Genomic DNA, 19,360 nt, shown 5'->3' with positions numbered 1-19,360 from the left:
GTATGCATCTTTTTTTTTTTATTGAGAAAATTTCACACACATACGTTCCATACATGGTGTACAATCAGTGACTCATAATATCATCACATAGTTGTGTATTCATCATTGTGATCATTTTGTAGAACATTTGTATCACTCCAGAAAAAGAAATAAAAAAGAAATAAAAAACACATACATACCATATACTTTACCCATCCCTCTCATTGACCACCAGTATTTCCATCTACCCAATTTGTTTTACCCTTTGTCCTCCCTTTATTTATTTATTTTTTTAAATCCATATTTTTTTACTCATCTGTCCATACCCTGGATAAAAGGAGCATCAGACCAAAGTTTTCACTATCACACAGTCAGTTTATAAATGTTCTGTCTTTATACAGTTGTCTTCAAGAATCATGGCTACTGGACTGCAGCTCAACATTTTCAGGTATTTCCCTCCAGTTGCTCCAATGCAACATAAACTAAAAAGGGATAGCTATATAATGTATAAAAATAACCTCCAGAATAACCTCTCAACTCTGTTTGAAATTTCTCAGCCACTGAAACTTTATTTTGTCTTATTTGTCTCTTCCTCCTTTCAGTCAAGAAGGCTTTTTCAATTTGAAGGGCGTGCATCTTGAGAGGCAGGGGCATGCCTGCTTTGAGAAGGCATCTTAAAGCCAAGGTTCTTAATCTATGTTCTCTAAGATCTTCTGAACAGCAGGGATAGGCTTCGTGAAGTAGAATGTGAGGCCATCAGACCTTTTTCCTCTCTTGATATCCCATGCCTCATCTGCCCTATCTAGAGACGTATAGCTTTCTGCTTCCAGGCTGGGGACACTTATTGTCTATGTTACCTCTTTCTGGATGCTTTGGTGGTGCTGGAGGTGGGGATAGGCAAGGCGGACCAACCTTCCATTATTATGACGAGTAGCTTCAGACTACCTTCTTTCTAGGAGCTGAGCTAGATAGACACTAAAAGAGGCCAGAAGGCAGTGTGGAGGGAGATTTTTTCAATTATAAATATCCCCCAGTGGTAGGGGCCACTGTATAACTGTGGGGACTTCTTTGCCTCCTTTGTATGGGGCTCTGTTGTGCATGTGATATGCACTAGGGAAACAGAGAAGGAAAAGCTGAGATGTATGGGGTAAAGTGAAATGCACTTTTTTTCTTTCACCATGAGTGTCCTTCCCTCCCTTTTTCAGATTGGAGAATTTTTAATTTTCATTTATTTATTTATTTACTTACATACATGGACAGGCACTGGGAATCGAACCTGGGTCTCCAGCAGAGCACTCTGTCATTGTGCCACCATTGCCCTAGATTGGGGAATTTTAAAGAGAGTTTAGTTCGAGTTTTGCCCCGGTTCAGTTTTGTGGTACCTGGTCAAAAATCTAGAGTTTGAGGACCCCAGTTTTCCAACAGAATGCTCTTCAGATTTAATGAAAGCTGTCATTGAGCACATGCCCTTTACCCCTGGACTCACTGCGTCATGGCTTGTGGGGGTGACAGAGAGGGTCCAGCTCAGAGCACGTGACTCACTGTCTGTTTCTCCTGAGGACTTTCTTGCAGGATGTTTCTCTTTCTCCTGCTATTTTCTGCCTTGTTGTAGCTGTAGTGTTAGCTGTTCTGGTCAACCTTGGGCCTTTTTCCTCCTATGCCTGAAATGGGAGGAGACAAAGTGAGTGATTGGAGTGAGGTTCTCTGATAAGTGACCCAAGAGAAAGGTCAGCTAGGTATGGGGTGAGATTTGCAACCCCAAAGGAAGGATTCATTTGGATAATGTGTTCAAAGTGCTTTACTTACCCTGCTGGTTTGAATCCACTAGTACCCATGGAGACATATGATTGCGAATAAAAAAATTAACAGGAAAAAATGCAGGTTATTCAAGGGATTCTTCTGCTTGAAGACTTTGGTCAGGAAAATCCTTCTTTGCAGTCTGGTTAAGGCAGGCCCAAGAATAAGGAAAGGAAAAGTTAGAGTTTTAAAATTGCATTAATTTGGTAATTAGTATAAGAACAAAAACGCGAACACTTTTTAAAACATAAATTCCATTTCTAGGAATTTATCTTAAGACAATAATTAGATAAATATGCAAGATGTATGTACAAAGACTTACATTAAAAACACTTAAATATCCATTAATAGAAGTCTGCTTAAATATTTCATGGTATATTCACTTAATAGAATATTATGTAGCCATTAAAAGGATAATATATATGTATATTTATTGATCAAAAAAGATGTCATAACATAGTTGAATAAAAACGGTCACAAACAGCACGATAGTTGTTTGACTGTTTCTTTAGGGCTGTTTCTTATGTGGTGAATTTCTGCTATTTACTTTCTTTTTACTTTTTTTAATTATGAAAAATAACATATATACAAAAAAGCAGTAAATTTCAAAGCACACTGCAACAATTGGTTGTAGAACCGATTTCAGAGTTGGTATGGGTTACAGCTCCACAATTTTAGGTTTTTCCTTCTAAAACTGCTCTAAGACACTGGTGTCTAAAAGAAATATTAATGTAATGATTCAGCAGTCATACTCATTTGTTAAATCCTGTCTTCTCTGTCATAACTGCCCACCTTCTCTTTTGATCTTTCTCCCATTCTTTAGGGGTATTTAGGCTGTGCCCATTCTAACTTTTTCATGTTGGAAAGGACTGTCAATAATATGGGATAAGAGAATGGAACTAATTGATGTTCTGGAGAGGCTGGCTCCTCTAGGTTGCAGGACTTATCTGTCCTAAGAACCCATCTGGAGGTTGTAGGTTTCTTTATATTTTGTGTATTTAATTTTTTCATAATGAACCTAGTTTTATATTTGGAAAAAATATAACTCACATTTTAAGTGTCTATTTCAATATCAAGCAACAGAAGGAAAAATCTACAGCTACACAAGTATTTAAATTAAGGATGCATGGGCTTACGTTTACATTTTTATTTTGAATATCTTTATTGAGGTATAATTTATATTCCATAAAATTCACCAAGCTTAAGAGGACAATTCTATGAATTTTTTAAATTTACAGAGTTGTGCAACCATTGCGACAATTTTTTTTAACTTTTTATTTTGAACTGCTTTCAAATTTATAGGACAGTTACCAGAATAATACAAATCCTTTACAGAGAAATCCAACATACCCCTACCTCCTCAGATGTCCATATCCACCAATTTTAGGATTTTGCCTTATTTGCAATATCATTCTACCTATCTATCTATCTGTCTGTCTGTCCATCTGTCTGTCTGTCTATCTATCTGTCTATCTGTCTATCTGTCTGTCTCTCTTCTGTCTGTCAGTCTATCAATCCATTTTCTGAACACTTGAGTTTAGGTCATATATATCATGCCCCTTGAACATTTAATACTGCCATGTATGTTTCCTAAGAACAAAAATATTCACTTTATGTAACTATATAAATATAGTTATCAGGTTAAAGAAACTTAACATTGATATAAAGCTTATGGTCTGTCTATATATCAGGTTTTTCATATGTGCCAATTGAGCCTTTTCTCCTCCCATGTTAGATCCTATCCAAGATCATGTATTGTGTTTAATTATTATTGTCTCTTTAGCTGCTTTTTTTTCTTTTTAAAATTAATGATGGGAACATGTCTACAACATAAACTTTCTCATCTCAACCACTCTCAAGCAAACCATTCAGTGGGATTAATCACATTCACAATTGTGGTACCCTTACCATCTTCCATTTCTAAAACTTTCCTATCTCCCCAAACAGAAAACTTATACCCATTATGCATTAACTCCCATTCTTCCCACCCCCATCTCTGGCAATCCATACTTTATTTTCTGTCTCTATGTGCTTGCAAATTCTCTAATATTTTCTTTGTGGTTTTCATGGGGCTTAAATTTAGTATCCTAAGTCTGTAACAATCTTCTTTGCTTTGATACCAACTTAACTTCATAGTATATACAAACTGTGTTCCTATACCCCTCCAACCACTTATCTTTTATAGTTCTTTTCACAAATCACATTTTTATATATTATGAGTCCAAAACACTGATTTATCATTACACTTTAATGCGTTTGCCTTTTGGATCCTATAGAAGGTAAAAAATGGAGTTAACAAATCAAAAACATAGTAGGAGCTGTCATTTATATTTTGTTGTTACTCTCATTGGAGATCTTCATTTCTTCATGCAGCTTCAATCTATTGTCTATTGCCCTTTCCTTTCAACCTCTTTAGCATCTCTTCCAGGGTTGGTCTGTGGTGGTAAACTCCCTCAGCTTTTGTTTATCTGGGAATGTCTTAATCTCTCCCTCATTTTATTTTTTGGGGGGAGGGGATACATGGTCCGGAAATCGAACCCAGGTCTCCTGAATGGAAGGTGAGTATTCTACCACTGAACCACCCATGCACCCTCTCCCTCAATTTTGAAAGATAATTAAAAAAAATTTTTTTTTAAACAAAACAACATACAAATACAAACATTCTTACCATATGATCATTCCATTCTTGGTATATAATCGGTAACTCACAGTATCATCAAATAGTTGTATATTTATCACCGTGATCATTTCTTTGAACATTTGCATCAGTTCAGAAAAAGAAATAAAAAGAAAAAAAGGAAAAATCTCATACATACCAAACTCCTTGCCCCCCCCATTGACTGCTAGTATTTCCATCTACCCAATATATTTTAGCTTTTGTTTCCCCTGTTTTTTTCTGTACCCCTTACCACTCCCTTTAATTTATCACTAGTATTTCAATGTACTAAATTTATTTTGACATTTGTTGAAAGACAGTTTTGCTGGATATTGAATTCTTGGTTGGCAGTTTTTTGCTTTCTGCACTTTAAATATGTTATCTCACTGCCTTCTGGCTTCCATGGTTTACAGTGAGAAATCATCACTTAATCCTATTGAGGCTCCCTTGTGTGTGATATATTACTTCTCTCTTGTGGCTTTCAGAATTCTCTCTTTGGCATTGACATTCAACAGATTGATTATAATATGCTGTGGCATGTGTCTATTTGGGTTTATCCTGTTTGGAAGTCATTGCATCCTTGATGTGTATATTCATGTCTTTCATTAAATTTGGAATTTTTCAGCCATTATTTATTTGCATATTCTCTCTACCCCTTTGTCTCTTTCTTCTCCTTCAGGGATTCGTGCAATATGTAAACAGGTACATGTGATGACGTCCTATAGGTTCCTAAGGCTCTGTTCACTTTTCTGGGTTCTTTCTTCCTTCTGCTCCTTAGAATATATAATTTCAATGGTCTTAACTTCATGTTCTCTGCTGCTTTCTTCTGCCAGCTCTTGTTTGCTGTCAAACCCCTTTAGGGAATTTCCAATTTCTATTTCACTGGTCCTCATCTCTGTTTGGTTTCTTTTCACAATTTCCATCTCTCTGTTGATAATCTTTTGTGCTCATAGATTGTTTTCCCAGTTTTCTTTAGTTCTTTGAAGGCCCAGTCACAGAGACTGGATCAAAGTGGGGAGCCAAGAAAAGGGCCAAACAACAAGAGGAGATGGTGAGAAAATGAGTATTTTGGGCAACTTAACATGAACTAATTTATCACCACTTTTCTTGTTATGACTCCTCTCTATTCTAATTAATAGATAGGTTGGCAAGGTAAAAATGCGTAGCCTTGATATTGATGCATGGAGATTTGCAAGCATTTTGTTTTCCTTGCTTGACTCAAGCATTTGTTTTCAAAATACAATAAATATTAAGTTATACTTTTTTCTCACATTCTTTCCTCTGGCTTTTGTTCTCTTCTCTATTGCTCTACAAAAAAAAATAATAATTTTTTTGAGGATTATTTACTTTGAGGTTGGTAATATTTTCCCTTTACAAAGCCAAGATGGGATTTGGAGGGTCAGCAGTTGAGCTAGAGATGCTAAGTGACAATATGAGGGAATATCATTAATCCCAGTTGTTTTCTGTGTGTATATTGGTGTCTAGGGCAAAACAAGAGAAGATGAATTAGGAGACAGAAAAAAGTCAACCAACTGCTTTGCCATTTGGAGAAATTCTGCATCAGAGCCAGAGAGAAGGGCTGCCCAGGTTCTGTGCTTGCTTGGGCAACTATGCCTATCTGAAAACCTTTCTTTCAAGAGAATCAAATAAAAACCTTCAAGCTTTCTCAGATTTTTTTCTGGGGGGGGGGGGGTAGTAATTCCGTGGGGCTTGTCATTTGTGTTTGAAGTTAGTGGTGAGAAGGGCGGAGTGAGGAGAAGCGAGGGGGTGGAGATGGGAAGCAGAGAAGGAATCAGAGAGAGAAATTTTATTGAGGGAGGGTTTGCTGGGTTTATGGGAGGGAATCTCTCCCCTCCTCCCCATTCGGATTTGAAAGGGCCGGTGAATCTTTGATTAGGTGCAGGTCAAAAGAATTTACACATTGTGACCTTAATAACTAGAGGTGATTGGCAGGCCGGCTGTGGGGAGGGGGTTGCGGGCCCCTTTCATCTCACTTAGCACAGAAGAGAGACAATGGGCCAGCCGATTTTCCTTGTTGTCCCTTGTTTGAAAAGGTCTGGTGTCTCTACTAGGTACCTGTGACATGGGGGTCTTGATTGGGGTCTCATAAAGGCCCCTGTCAGTATGTCCAAAGGCCAAGAGTACAAAAGCAAGCAGTGGGTGGGGGTCTCAGCTGACCACTGAAGAAGGGAGGGGAGGGTCTGGGAGGCAGTGGAGGGAGAAGCAACCCCCGATGGGAGCCCTTATAGAGGGAGGAGAGGAGGGGGGCAGAGAAGGGCGATTTTTGTCCCTAACTCATCAAGCACATCTGCAGAATTGTCCAAGCTGCTGCCTCCTGGTTTCAAAAGAAAAAAAATGAACGTTTGATAAACCGTTCCCGATTCACTACTTTCTCACAAGGGTGGGAGACCCAGCCCTGACCTCTGTATGATTTCACTTCAGAACCAGGCTTTTTTCTCCCACCTCCAAATTGCTAGAGAAACTTTGAAATGTATCCTGTGGCTTTCTCTCTCCCTTCTTTCACCCCCACCCCCCACCCCCATTTCCCACCCTCTCCACCCCACTGGCCTCTGTTTTCTCCCTGGATGCTCCAGAGTGTAGGCGAGTAATTAGTCCCTTCTTTCTGGGGCACAATGAAGCCAGGGTGTTTGGTGGGCCCCTTCCCATCGCTCACAGAGCTGGGGGCCTGGGAGAAAGGACCAGGTGGCATGTGCAGTGTGTTCCAGGCCTGTAAAGTCACTGGGGGACAGAGCTGGGGGCTCAGGGACTGGAGTGCTCCTTCTTCTCGAAGGAATGTGCAGAGGCACATGCATTAATGGGTCTCCATACAATGCTTGCATTTTTTTTTCCAGGCAGCGGCATCTTCCCCGTGAAAAGGCTGCCGAGCTCAGAGCCCAGGCGGGAACTGTCCTGCCGTGGTGGCGTTATTTCCCACCCCGCGCTTAGTCACTTGGAGCTAACATGGGAGACCAACAGGCCGCGTCTCCTGAGAGCCTGATCTTTGTATCCGCTGTGCGCTCCCCCCTCTCTCCTGTCAGTTTTGTGTGTTCATGGAGTATTGATTTTAATGCTGGCCTGTGTTGGTTGGGAAGCCGGGCTGGGGGGGGGGCCAGGTCTTTGTCTTGCGGTGCCTCTTCTTCTTGGAGGGTCTTCAGCCCTGGAGGCTAGTGGCAGATTTGAGAAGTAGGATGAGATGCCAACTCTGCCTGGCAGAGGATTTCCCCATCCATGCGTCTGTCACGGGCCACCATGGGGTGCCTAGAAAACAAGAGCACCTTGGGATGCCCAGGCACACGCTTGCTTGGCTCCTCACCACCCTGTGAGGGGGGCGGTTAGTTCTACCACACAGGGCTGCCAGCTTGGAGTGAGTTAAATCCCTCTTGTGACTGAGTCTGGCAGGAGCACAGATTGTGAGCCTCGTGAGGCAGGGCAGGGCCTTTTTGCAGGAGCTCAGGAGGAGGCTGGGAGAGCACAAGGCTGCTGCAGAGGAATACTGAGCAATTAGTAAAGGTCAAAACAGGGCCAGACAGAAGAGGCAAAGTGTCTGAGGGAACATCTGGGAAATCTCAAGTGCTCATCTCCAGTGGTTGAGGGGAGAGTTCCTAGAAACTAGGGGCTGGATAGGAGGCCTTTTTCTCAGTGAGGAGAACTAGACTCCAGTCACAGGTAGAACCACTAGGGCTTTTGAGCCGCGTGTGTTGTCTTTATCATTAGCCTCTCTGCAGTATAGCCTCATGCTGGGAACTGGGGAAGAGGACCTCCACCCTCTCTGAGTCCCTCATCTTCCTGGGAGAAAAGACACATATGCAGAGGGAGATCCTGCATAGCCTCAGCCTGGATGTGGCCTGCTCTATCCCTGCGGAGAGTGAAACCTAGGAGCACCTCTGTGTCAGGGAGTCAGTGGATGACTCCCCAGTCCAAGGCCAGGCCATAGGTCTGGCATCTGTTGTGGTGCTAGGGGTGGGGGACCCTTATCTGAGGACTCAAGCTTTTAAAAGGGTCTGGGTCCTTACTCTTCCTGTGAATCAGGAGGAAGAGATATGGGCTGGCCAATGGGTTGAGGGGCCCTGCAGGAGGCGTCCTGCCAAGGTCCTCCCTGGGCGTAGCAGCTCCTATGTGCTGCCAGTGGCATCCTTCAGACTATCTTGGGAATTGGTGTCAGTCACACTGCCAGGCTTGATAAGGGGGAAGGAAGCTCGAGCTCCAAGGCCTTTGAGAGTCCCAAAGGGGCCTATCAACGAGGAGCAGTTCCTGCTTTGGATCACTCTGTTTCAGAGAATATTTCTTTCATTGAGAAATAGATGCTCCCAGTAATACCCATCCCTTCATTTTTTCTTTTACTGTTCTTTTCTCTTAATTTTCCCAAATGCTTTTCCCCCTCCCTTCCCTTCCATTTTGTAGACAGCTCCTAAAAAGCCTGAGAGAGACAGAGCTTTTGTGTATGACTATGATAAAGAGGGGAGAGTGGTGTCAGGGTGGTCAGACTGGGGCTCCAAGACTGTAGAATGTGCTATCATGCTCCTCCTGCCCCCAGGCTGCCCCTTTAAGACTTAGCAAGACACCTAGAGATCATCACCTTTAAATACAAACTTGGTGGAGGAGAGAGATGAAAGAATGGAAATAAATGTGATATATCTATAGGAGATATTCTACTGGAAAAAATAAGCATTCTTTACTAATTGAAGTGCAGGGCATTCCATTATTAAGTTTCATTACAAGGAGAAGGGTGCAGCAGGTCTCTTTTGGGATCCCTGGGCTGGGTTCTACCCGTACCTCCCACCCCTTTTAAAAGTATTATTATATTTAGAATGTAGGAACAGGGAGGAATTGCTCTTGGTAAATTTATGGGATGCCCAGGAATTTTTAAAAAAAATTTTAAGCTTTTTTATTGTACAGTATAACATATACAAAGCAAAGAAATAAAAAAGCAATAGTTTTCAATCCACTCTTCAACAATAGGACAGATTCCAGAGTCTGTCATGGGCTACCATATGATTCTCTCAGATTTTTCCTCCTAGCTGCTCCAGAATACAGGAAGCTAGAAGGAATAAATATTTTTTATTATCGCAATTGACTTTTTTCTTCTTGTATTTGATAAAAAATAGTGTATATACAAAAATGCAATAAATTTCAAATTATAGCACCACAATTAATTGCAGAACAGATTTCAGAGTTTGGTGTGGGTTACAGTCACAATTTTAGGTTTTTACTTCTAGCTGCTCTAAAATACTGGAGACAAAAAGATATTAATTTAATGATTTATCATTCATATTCATTTGGTAATCCTATCTTCACTGTATAACTACACCATCACCTTTGATCTTACCATTCCTCTCTTTAGAGGTATTTGGGCTATGGTCGTTCTAAATTTTTTCATATTGGAAGGGTCTGTCACTAATATGGGGTAGGGAGATGGATGTTCTAGAGAGACTGGGCTCTCTAGGTTTCAGGACTTTTCTGGGCCAGGGACCCATCTGGAGGTTGTAGGGTTCTGGAATGTTACTCTAGTGCATGGAACCCTTGTGGAATCTTATATATTGCCCTAGATGTTCTTTAGGATTCACTGGAATGGTCCTGGTTGGGGTTTGGCAGGTTATGGTAGGTAGCAAGGACTAACTGAGGCTTGTGTAAGAGCAACCTCCAGAGTAGCCTCTCGACTATATTTGAACACTCTCTGCCACTGATACTTTATTAGTTATACTTCTTTTCCCCTTTTTGGTCAGGATGGAATTGTTGATCCCGTAGTGCCAGGGCTGGATTCATCCCTGTGAGTCATATCCCATATTGCCAGGGAGACTTTCACCCCTGGATGTCATGTCCCACATAGGGGGAGGGCATTGATTTCACTTGCAGAGTCGAGTGCCCAAGAATTTAAAGCAGAGTTTGGAGCAGGCTAAAAGAAAGGGAGAGATGGACCAGTGGGAGCGTGCTTAGAAGCCCCATTCTTTGACAATAAAAAGGTAGTGGAAAAAATTCTGGTAGGGGTTGGGCCTCACTTCTGGAACCAAGATTGAGGATTTGTAATAATAGGTACAATGTTTATCAGAAAAACTGATTTCCTAGGGTACCTGATATTTGACTATTTTAACTGTTGTATTAAAAGTACACAATGATGGGTTTTAGATGCAGTGTGATGGTCTGACAGAACTGTTTCCCAGCATACACAGGACTTTCTCCTTTGGACAGGGAAGGGCTGGGGTGGACCTGACTTTTAATGGGCCTTGGTGAATATGTTAACTTCCTTGGGGGCAGAGGCAGCCTGGTCCTATCCATAGAAGGTCATCCAAGCCAGTCAGGGAAATTTTTTTTTAACTTTTTTTTTTTTTTTTTTTTTTTTAACATGGGCAGGCATGGGGAATTGAACCTGGGTTTCCAGCATGGCAGGTGAGAATTCTGCCACTGAGCCATCATTGCACCACCCGTTTTAAACTTTTTTTTATTGTATAATATAACATATATACAAAGCATAGAAAGCAGTAGTTTTCAAAGCACTCTTCAACAAGCAGTTATAGGACAGATCCCAGAGTTTGTCGTGGGCTACTGTGCCTGTTTGAAAGGATTATGTACCCTAGAAAAGCCATGTTTTAATCCTAATCAATCTTGTAGGAGCAAGCTTTTCTAATCCCTATTTAGTGCCATAGCTTGGAAACTTGAATAGGTTATCTCCACAGTGACTCAATCAGTTGGGGGGTATTAAACTTGATTAGATGGAGATGTGTTTCCACCCATTCTATGTGAGTCTTGATTAGTTACTGGGATCCTATAAAAGAGGAAACAGTTTTGGAGAGAATGCCTTTTGAGAATGATGAGAAAGCCACAGCAGAGCTGAGCAGAGCCATGAGGCTGAGAAAACCACAGAGTCTACCAGCCAGTGACCTTTGGAGATTCTGAGAGAGCAGAAAAAAACGACAGAATGTTGAGCACCACAAAGCAGAGTCCACTAACCAGTATGTTTGGAGATGAAGGAGAATGCCCCTGGGAGTGCTTCATGAAGCAAGAGGCTTGGAGAGGAAGCTAGTAGTTGACGTTGTGTTTGCCGTGTGCCCCTCTACTTGAGAGAGAAACCCTGAACTTCATTGACCTTCCTGAATCAAGGTATCTTTCCCTGGATGCCTTAGAGTGGACATTTCTATAGATTTGCTTTAACTGGGACATTTTCATGGCCTTAGAACTGTAAACTTGTAACTTATTAAATCCCCCTTTTTAAAAAGGTATTCCATTTCTGGTGTATTGCATTCCAGCAGCTAGCAAACTAGAACAGCTACCATACCATTATCTCAGATTTTTACTTCTAGCTGCTCCAGAACATAGAAGGCTAAAAGGAATAAATATTTTTTTATCATCGCAATTGATTTTTTTTCTTTTTTGTGAAAAATATCATATATACAAAAAGCAATAAACTTCAAAGCACAGCACAACAATTAGTTGTAGAACAGATTTCAGAGTTTGGTATGGGTCACAGTTCCACAATTTTAGGTTTTTACTTCTAGCTGCTCTAAGATACTAAGAAATATCAGTTTAATGATTCAGAAATCATATTCATTTGTTAAACCCTACCTTCTCTGTGTAACTGCTCCATTACCTTTGATCTTTCCATCTGCCAATATTTAAAGGTCTGACTCCTTCTGTTGCTGCTGCTGTCCCAGTGCTCATGTCTGAAGTACAGTCAGTCCCCAAGAAAATTCTGATCCAGGTTGCTCACTCAGAGAAGCTCTATGTCTAGGTTCTGTATCGTCAATCAGATTATCTGATGTTCATTGTTTTAGGAAAGGTGAGAGAAGGTATTGTTTGTCATGGGAGTTTCCTCTCAAGGCTAGGGTGCCAAAAGTGGAGGTGCAAATCTTAGTTGTTTAGAATCCATGTTTATTGTGACTTCATCAAAGGCCTACAGTTTTTGCTTTCTCCCACCCAAATTGACCTTTGCTTTTACCACAAGTCTGTGCTTAATTCGACCTCCCTGAGGTACTTGGGACTTCAAATACACAGGATATCTTCCTGTGGTTGGTAGGCCTAATCCGCAGTAGAGACCTAATCTTTCTTCAGGGGACAGGGACTGCCCTGGTGATTGTGTAAACCTGGGAATGGAGCTCGCTGAGCAACTATAGGAGGCAGCTTGTTTCTATCTCCTTCTTCTCTCCTTTTTCCCCATTTCCTCCCCACAAAGAGAGAAAAAATATCCCTTTGTGCACTTTCTACTTCTCCAAAGAAGGAAGAGTTGATCAGAGGAAGCAATTAGCACATGATGAAAATTAACTTAGTGATAGATAGCCAATGCTATTTGTTTATTCTGCAGACATAGGTCCTATACGCTTTTCCTCACAGCTTTATATGTATGTGCATCTATGTACCTGTCTCTGAGCCTGCACAACTATGAGTATGTGTCAGGGTGGTAGGTTCCTTGGTCTCTGGGTGCCCTCACACCAAGCAAGAATAACCTTTCCTGAGATTTACATGTAATCCTCTGCCTTTCACCATCATTACTTTATGTTGATGTTGCTTCTTTTTCTGGAACACAGTCACTGCAAGAAGGACACCTTGGCAAAAGTGAGTGTATATGTATGTGGATTTTTAAAGCCACTGATTTCCATTTTCATTGGAGCATGGAAGAGGAGCTAGGAACTTAGTTATTGAATTTTTGCGGTTACTGTGCTTCCTGTAGTTCTGTCATTCTCTTCTTGATTACCTTTTGTCCAGACTTCCCTGTGAGTTCTCATCCTGTTGAGTACATGGAATGCTTTTTTCTGAAAGAAGGTGTATGCTTCTCAAGCAAGTCATAATGGGTGGTTGTGGTCATATGGGAGAATGCAGAACCTAAACATAGATGAGAGAGTGGGAGCTACTGAGTTGGTAGAGGGCCCAGGTCTGTGCTGGTGGCAGCTGACCTGTAGATTCAATACCAGTTGTCATCAGGGTCTAAACTCCTTGGTTTTTCCACAGAGGGAGCAGATTTCCACAGGGGTGGAAAGTTTGCTTTCTCCAGAAACCTTTGGCTTAGGAATACCTCAAGTTAGCAGCTAGCACATAGTCCAGTACGTGGTATAGTCCTGTGTAGGAGTGAAAGCCTAAAGTGTTGTGGGTCACCAATCAGTAACTCAGAAACCTGTACCACTGTCAGGTGTGTTTGCAAATGTCTCTTATTTCTTTTCATTGTTCTGAAAGATTTGTGTCTCATTCCTAGTGGTTTAGTTGGAAAGAAAGGAAGCTTCCAGTCAAATGACCTTTTTGGTATCTTAAAGGTTTTTTTCCAAAGAGCAAAACCCATAATTTTTATAATTTGTGATTTCAGAAATCTTTAACAAAAACATGCCACTGGAAAAGATCTATTCCAAAGTAAATGTTAAGAGGTGTGGGTTGGGCTAAACTTGAATTGCATGGGATAGATGGGCTGGGATTTCCCAGCACAGAAACTCCTTAAACTCCTGTGTGAAAACCTCTCCTACTTGAAAGAACCTGAGAGAATAATTTTCCCTCATCCTCTCTGGGGTGGTAGTCACCCAAAAAAGGCCTGGAGTCCTACTCTAGAGCAGCTGACATAGGAGAATGAGCTGTGGCTGAGGGCTCCAATTCTTGGAAATAATGAGGGAAGCAGATAACTTGGAATCTCCCTTCTCATTGTAGTAGTCTCCGCCTAGGTCTGGGGCCAGGAGGACATGATTCTTGGGAGTAAGTGGGATCTGGCAGTCCCTGAGTGTCAAGCCTCCATTTGGAAAGCCACATATATCCATAACTAGCAAACTGCACAGTCTGCATGGACCCAAGGAGCTTGAGGCCTTGATATCCCAGGGTTTTGTAGTAGGGCTGACTGATGCTGTTTGTGCCCCACCCCTAACCATCTCCTGCCAGGAGATAGAAAATGTCCTTGCAGGTCTCATGGAATCAACTCTGGCTCCACTGGGATTTCATGAGCGGGATCATGGGTATTAGATACTGTGGGATGACTGTTGGCTGTTTGTGAACCGAGTCCTGGGCTTGAAATTAATTGGATTGCAGAAACAACTTCCTTTTATTATTTTTTCAAACCAACTAAATACCCAAAAACCAAATTAACTGCCCCTCCCCCCAAAACCTTTCATCCTTCTCCCTTTCCTTGTGGCTTTATTTGCCAGGTAGTGAAAAGCGATCCCCCACCCTCCTATGGGTTGCTGTGCTGAGCAAACTGAGAAACCCAGGGAAGGAGGAAGCTAGTGCCAAAAGGTCTGGCCACTATTCCTCCCAGCTCTGCATTCCCTGATCTGCCCCCTCCGCCTCATAGTCTGGGCATTGGCCCAAGCAAGCAAAGGCGCTTTGACCAGCAACAAGCCCCAGCTTTGTTGGCCCTGTGGGGGAAATGCTGTCTGGAGCTCAGGGATCTCCTCTGAGAACCACCTGTGCCTCCCAGCCTCTTGCTTGGCATGGGCCTTCTGGCAGAGGGACTCCTACAGTTCAGCCAGCAGACTGATAGCAGGGAATGAGGGGCAGGTGAGGACCAAGGAACCTGTGGCCAGGCTGTGGTCAATTTGAGGGGTTCAAATTCTGTTTGGCCCAGATCTCCTGAGGCCTTGGCCAGGTTAAATTTGTCCTGTCTGTCATCAGCATTGATAAAAGCTTTTTGAAGGGATTATCCCAATTCTTGGTGCCTGAGAAAGGGAGTGGATTCAGGATTCTTTACTAGGCCACTTCCTTGAACAAGAATCCTAACTGACTATTGCCTAGCCAGTGATGGTAGTAATGATGAGAATGACTAACATTTATGGGGTGCCAACTAAATGCCAAGCACCATGCTAAACACTTTATATCTCATTTAATCTTTCCAAGTAGGTACTTTCACCATCCCCCTTTTTACAATAAGGAAACTGGTGCCTGAGAGAGGTTAATTAAGATGCCTCTTTTAATTGATATAACCAGGGTCTAAACCCTGGCCTCTGACTCCAAAGCTTAGGCTTTTTAACTGCTATGCTATGCTATCTTTTTCCCAAGGTGATCTCTCTCTCTTTCATTTGGGATAGAATTTATGGATTGACTTGATTGCTTCCAGGTGGTTTTTGCTTGTTTCTTTCTTTGATGCATTCAAGGCTTTCTTCCTGGACCTTAAGCTGCCTAAAGGCCACAGTGTGAGTTTGGTTTTCCCTGTCCACCCCAACACTTAACACAGGGCTGGTATCAGTAGTCCTCAGGTATTTGTTGAAGGAATGAAACCCCTGTCTTAGCCTTCCTCCAGCTCAAGAATAGCCCAGGCAAGACCTTGTTCTTTGAAGGGGGTGTTTAGGCCCAGAGCAGGATCTTTCATTTGTCTTGGGGAGGTAGCCTCTGAGCATGTTTGAGGAAAAGGATGGGAGAGGCTGCAAGGGAAGAGGATGCCCTGTGCAGAGAAAAGGCCTGGGGCAGCTGAGATACAAGGCTGATGTAGGTACAGGAAGAGGATGGAAAGAAAGAATCTAGGCCAGAGGTAGGTGGGGGAGCCCAGTCATTTCTGAGTGACCTGTTTGACACATTTTTTGTGGGTACTCCTGTGTGCTGTTTTGAAAGGATGTATGTCTCCCAGAAAAGCCATGGTTTTATTTAAATCCCATTTCATAAAGGCAGAATAATCCCTATTCAATACTGTATATTTGGAACTGTAATCAGATCATCTCCCTGGAGATGTGATTTAATCAAGAGTGGTTGTTAAGTTGGATTAGGTGACTACATGGTTCCAACCCATTTGGGTGGGTCTTGATAAGTTTCTGGAGTCCTATAAAAGAGGAAACATTTTGGAGAATAAGAGATTCAGAGAGAGCAGAGCAGAATGACATAGCCACGAGAAGCAAGAGTCCACCAGCCAGCGACCTTTGGAGATGAAGGAAAATGCCTCCTGGGGAGCTTCATGAAACAAGAAGCCAGGAGAAGAAGCTAGCAGATGACACCGTGTTCGCCATGTGCCCTTCCAGTGTTCACCATGTGCCTTTCCAGATGGGAGAGAAGCCCTGACTGTGTTCGCCATGTGCCTTCTCACTTGAGAGAGAAACCCTGAACTTCATCAGCCTTCTTGAACCAAGATATCTTTCCCTGGATGGCTTTGATTGGACTTTCCTATAGACTTGTTTTAATTGGGACATTTTCTCGGCCTTAGAACTGTAAACTAGCAACTTATTCAATTCCCCTTTTTAAAAGCCATTCGTTTATGATACATTGGATTCCAGCAGCTAACAAACTAGAACACCCTGTCTTGCAGGGCTGCTTATCTCTGGCAGATTGTCAGACTAGGCTGCTCCCACAAGGGAAGAGGCTGATCCATGAGTATGGAGATGTAAGCATGGGGTCTCGTTTTCACAGCTAATCTATGGGAGTCAGGACTAACCACCCTTTATTTCATAGACTCTTCTGTAGAGAATTGCTTTGAAACTCTTTTGGCAGGGGTTGGATTGGGGTGAGGGTAGCTACACTAACTCCTGGCAACTAGCCCAGGCCAGTGAATGAGCTGAGCGAGGGGAGAACATCAGATTGCTGTAGTTTTCCTGGCTAGTTCTCAATGTCAGATAAACAGGCAAAAAGTTTGACCTGACCACTGCCGATAAGCCACATGCCAAACTGCCCAGGCAACTGTTGCCATAATTGCCCCTGAATGTAGTCCACGTGGACTTTCAGAGTGACTGACCATTGCATGTAATGAGGTCTGTGAGGCCAAATGGGCCCATTTCTGTTGGTATGTCTGGAGGGCAGACTGGGAGGCAGGGCTGCAGAGCTGTGACCTGGACTATGAGGAGCTCAGCTTCCTTTTCATCAGCCCTGGGTTTTGCTGGATCATAATATTATTAGTGGAGTAGTCTTGGAGAATGTCTCATTCCAGAAGTTCCAGACAGGGCTCTGATGGTCAGTGTGAAAGCCAGGAGGGTTGGAGGTCACATGGGTAGGGCTTGCAGACCCTCTCCCCCCACCTCTGTTTAACAGAACAGATCTCCTAATACCTGTTTTGTAAATCTGTTATAGATGCTAGCTCATAAAAGTGGTGTTCTGCCTGTTTTTTTCAAGTTGAAAAACAGCATTCTAGTGCAACTGTTTCCCATTTTGCAGAAAAATAATTTGAGGCCTAGGGTAGCTAGGCTTGGCCAAAGTTAGTAGTTTGTAAGTACTGAACTGGCACTAAACTCAGGCCTGCTGAGTTCCAGTTCAGGGCCCCTTCCAGTACACCATAGTCTCACTTGTCTTAGTGCCTGCCCTGGACTATCTTCTGGGTATTTTCACATGATTGTTATCTTGACTCCCCATTCTTTCTCTCACAGCTCATTTGTCAACCAGCCCTTCTATATCTGTTTTTCATTCTTTCAAAGAGAGTTGCTTCTCTCTCTCTTGGGTCTGGGGTCAGATCTCTTGTAGGCTGTGCGAGGTTGGCATGCCTGCTTGCTGCTGGCTCTGTGGCTACTCCCACCACTGGAGCCCGTATTCCTGCCTTTGGAAACCCCAAATAAGCTACATGCTGCCCTCACTCTTCATCTCTCTAGCCTTGAAGCCCCCTGTAACCAAGGACTCTCCTCCTTGCTTAGCTGAGCTGTAGGGGCTGCTGTGATGGTCATGGTTGAGTGTCACTGTAGCTCTGAGTCTCCCTGTCTTTGCACTCCCAGGAGATTCTCTTTCCCTGAAGCTTCGTGACTCTATGGTGTGTGTGTGTGTGCAGGCCCACTAGGAAAGGCAGAACAGGCACAGCACTGTGGCTACTCTGGCCCCATAGCCACGCCCCTTTCTCCACCCCAGCTCCATCTACCACCCTTTCACTGCTTTTTGCTTCATATATGCAGGGCTGTGGTGCTAAGAGCTGAACGTAAGTCAACAATCCTGAGTGCCTTCACTTCCCAGAAAGCTATTTGGGCCATAAGCCCTGACTGGGAGACACAGATTAGGTGGGTGAAAGTGTAGGTAATGGACAGCAGCACCTTCTTCCCCTCCACCAAGCCCCAGGTCCAGCTGCCTTCACTAGCGCCAGTCTGGCTCACCACGGGGTCCAATTCAGAGGCCTCTTTTGTTTGGTCTGCACAGAGCAGCCCCTGCTTACCGTTCCCACATGCTGAAGTTTCCCTACCATTCACCGGGAAGACTGAAAAGCCCTCAACTAATTGCGTTGGGCTGAAAATTACTACTTCCCCGTGTTCCCCTGCTGCTGAGGACATTTGTGTCACTGCTGTATTTAGAAGGAACAAAGGCCCCCTGTGGGGATAACCCAGGTACGAATGTGGGATGGGGGGAATAATTACAGTCTCTCCAGGTGAAAACCCCTGTTAAACTTCACTAAGTCAATTAGGTTTGTGGAGGGGGGGACAGAGACCCCCACAATAAACTGCTCCCACTAAGCAATTAAAGAAAATCATTTTAGCTTTAGCTTTGAGGAAAGAAACTGCTTATTAGAAATTTTTTGGGTTCCCCAACCTGATCACCCAATCCCATCCCCCACCACCACCTTGGGGATGAAACAACAAAACGCCTTTCTCAACAGAAGTATTTCTCCTCCTCCTGCTCATTGTGTGGCCTGAAAGCACTTACTGTGGGAGGACAGAGGGAGGGACCAGAGACAGGCCAGAAGGGGGAGAAAATCGCAGGGGCTTAACACCTGGACTGATTAAAAATCACAATTGCCCTGTGAGATTGGGCAGAGAGTCCTGTGGGGTGCAGTAGGTATACAGGGTGTGTATGTGGTATGTGGTGGGACCACTGTCTTCCCAGCAAGAGAGGAAACACTAGGCAGTAGGGTACATGTGTATGTGTGTGTGACATCCTGGGTGTCCCCTTACCTAGGAGAGTAAACACAGGGTGCTGTGTGTATGTGTATGTGTCTGCTTATGTTTTCCTTCTCAGCAAAGGATAGCAAGGACAAGACAACCAGCTGGGCATGCACCTCTTCCTGAGGTTGTGACTGGGCCCAGGCTCTCTCTTCTCGGAGGAGCCAAATAGCAGCACCTGGGAGTTGAGCCACAGCATAGC

The 19,360-nt window shown here is 43.2% G+C and overlaps 1 protein-coding gene and 1 long non-coding RNA gene across 8 annotated transcripts in view; one reads left to right on the top strand and one right to left on the bottom strand.

The window, feature by feature from the left end:
* Positions 1–19,360, top strand: part of FBXW4 (F-box and WD repeat domain containing 4) — a 173,053-nt gene that overhangs the window by 55,148 nt on the left and 98,545 nt on the right. The window lies entirely within an intron of this gene.
* Positions 615–12,435, bottom strand: LOC143654190 (uncharacterized). 2 transcript variants are annotated; one of them, XR_013161705.1, is made up of 4 exons: positions 11,990–12,435; positions 1,786–1,918; positions 1,466–1,640; positions 615–1,298 (listed from the first exon to the last, which is right to left on the bottom strand). It is a non-coding gene; the product is annotated as an uncharacterized LOC143654190 (long non-coding RNA). The 2 variants fall into 2 exon arrangements; XR_013161706.1 differs by having other exon boundaries at positions 1,522–1,640; positions 11,990–12,432.

The sequence above is a fragment of the Tamandua tetradactyla genome, chromosome 13, assembly GCF_023851605.1.
Source record: "Tamandua tetradactyla isolate mTamTet1 chromosome 13, mTamTet1.pri, whole genome shotgun sequence".
In the NCBI taxonomy this organism is placed as follows: Eukaryota; Metazoa; Chordata; class Mammalia; order Pilosa; family Myrmecophagidae; genus Tamandua; species Tamandua tetradactyla.
Note: the sequence above shows the minus strand (reverse complement) of the source record. Positions and strands in the feature narration are given on the sequence as shown.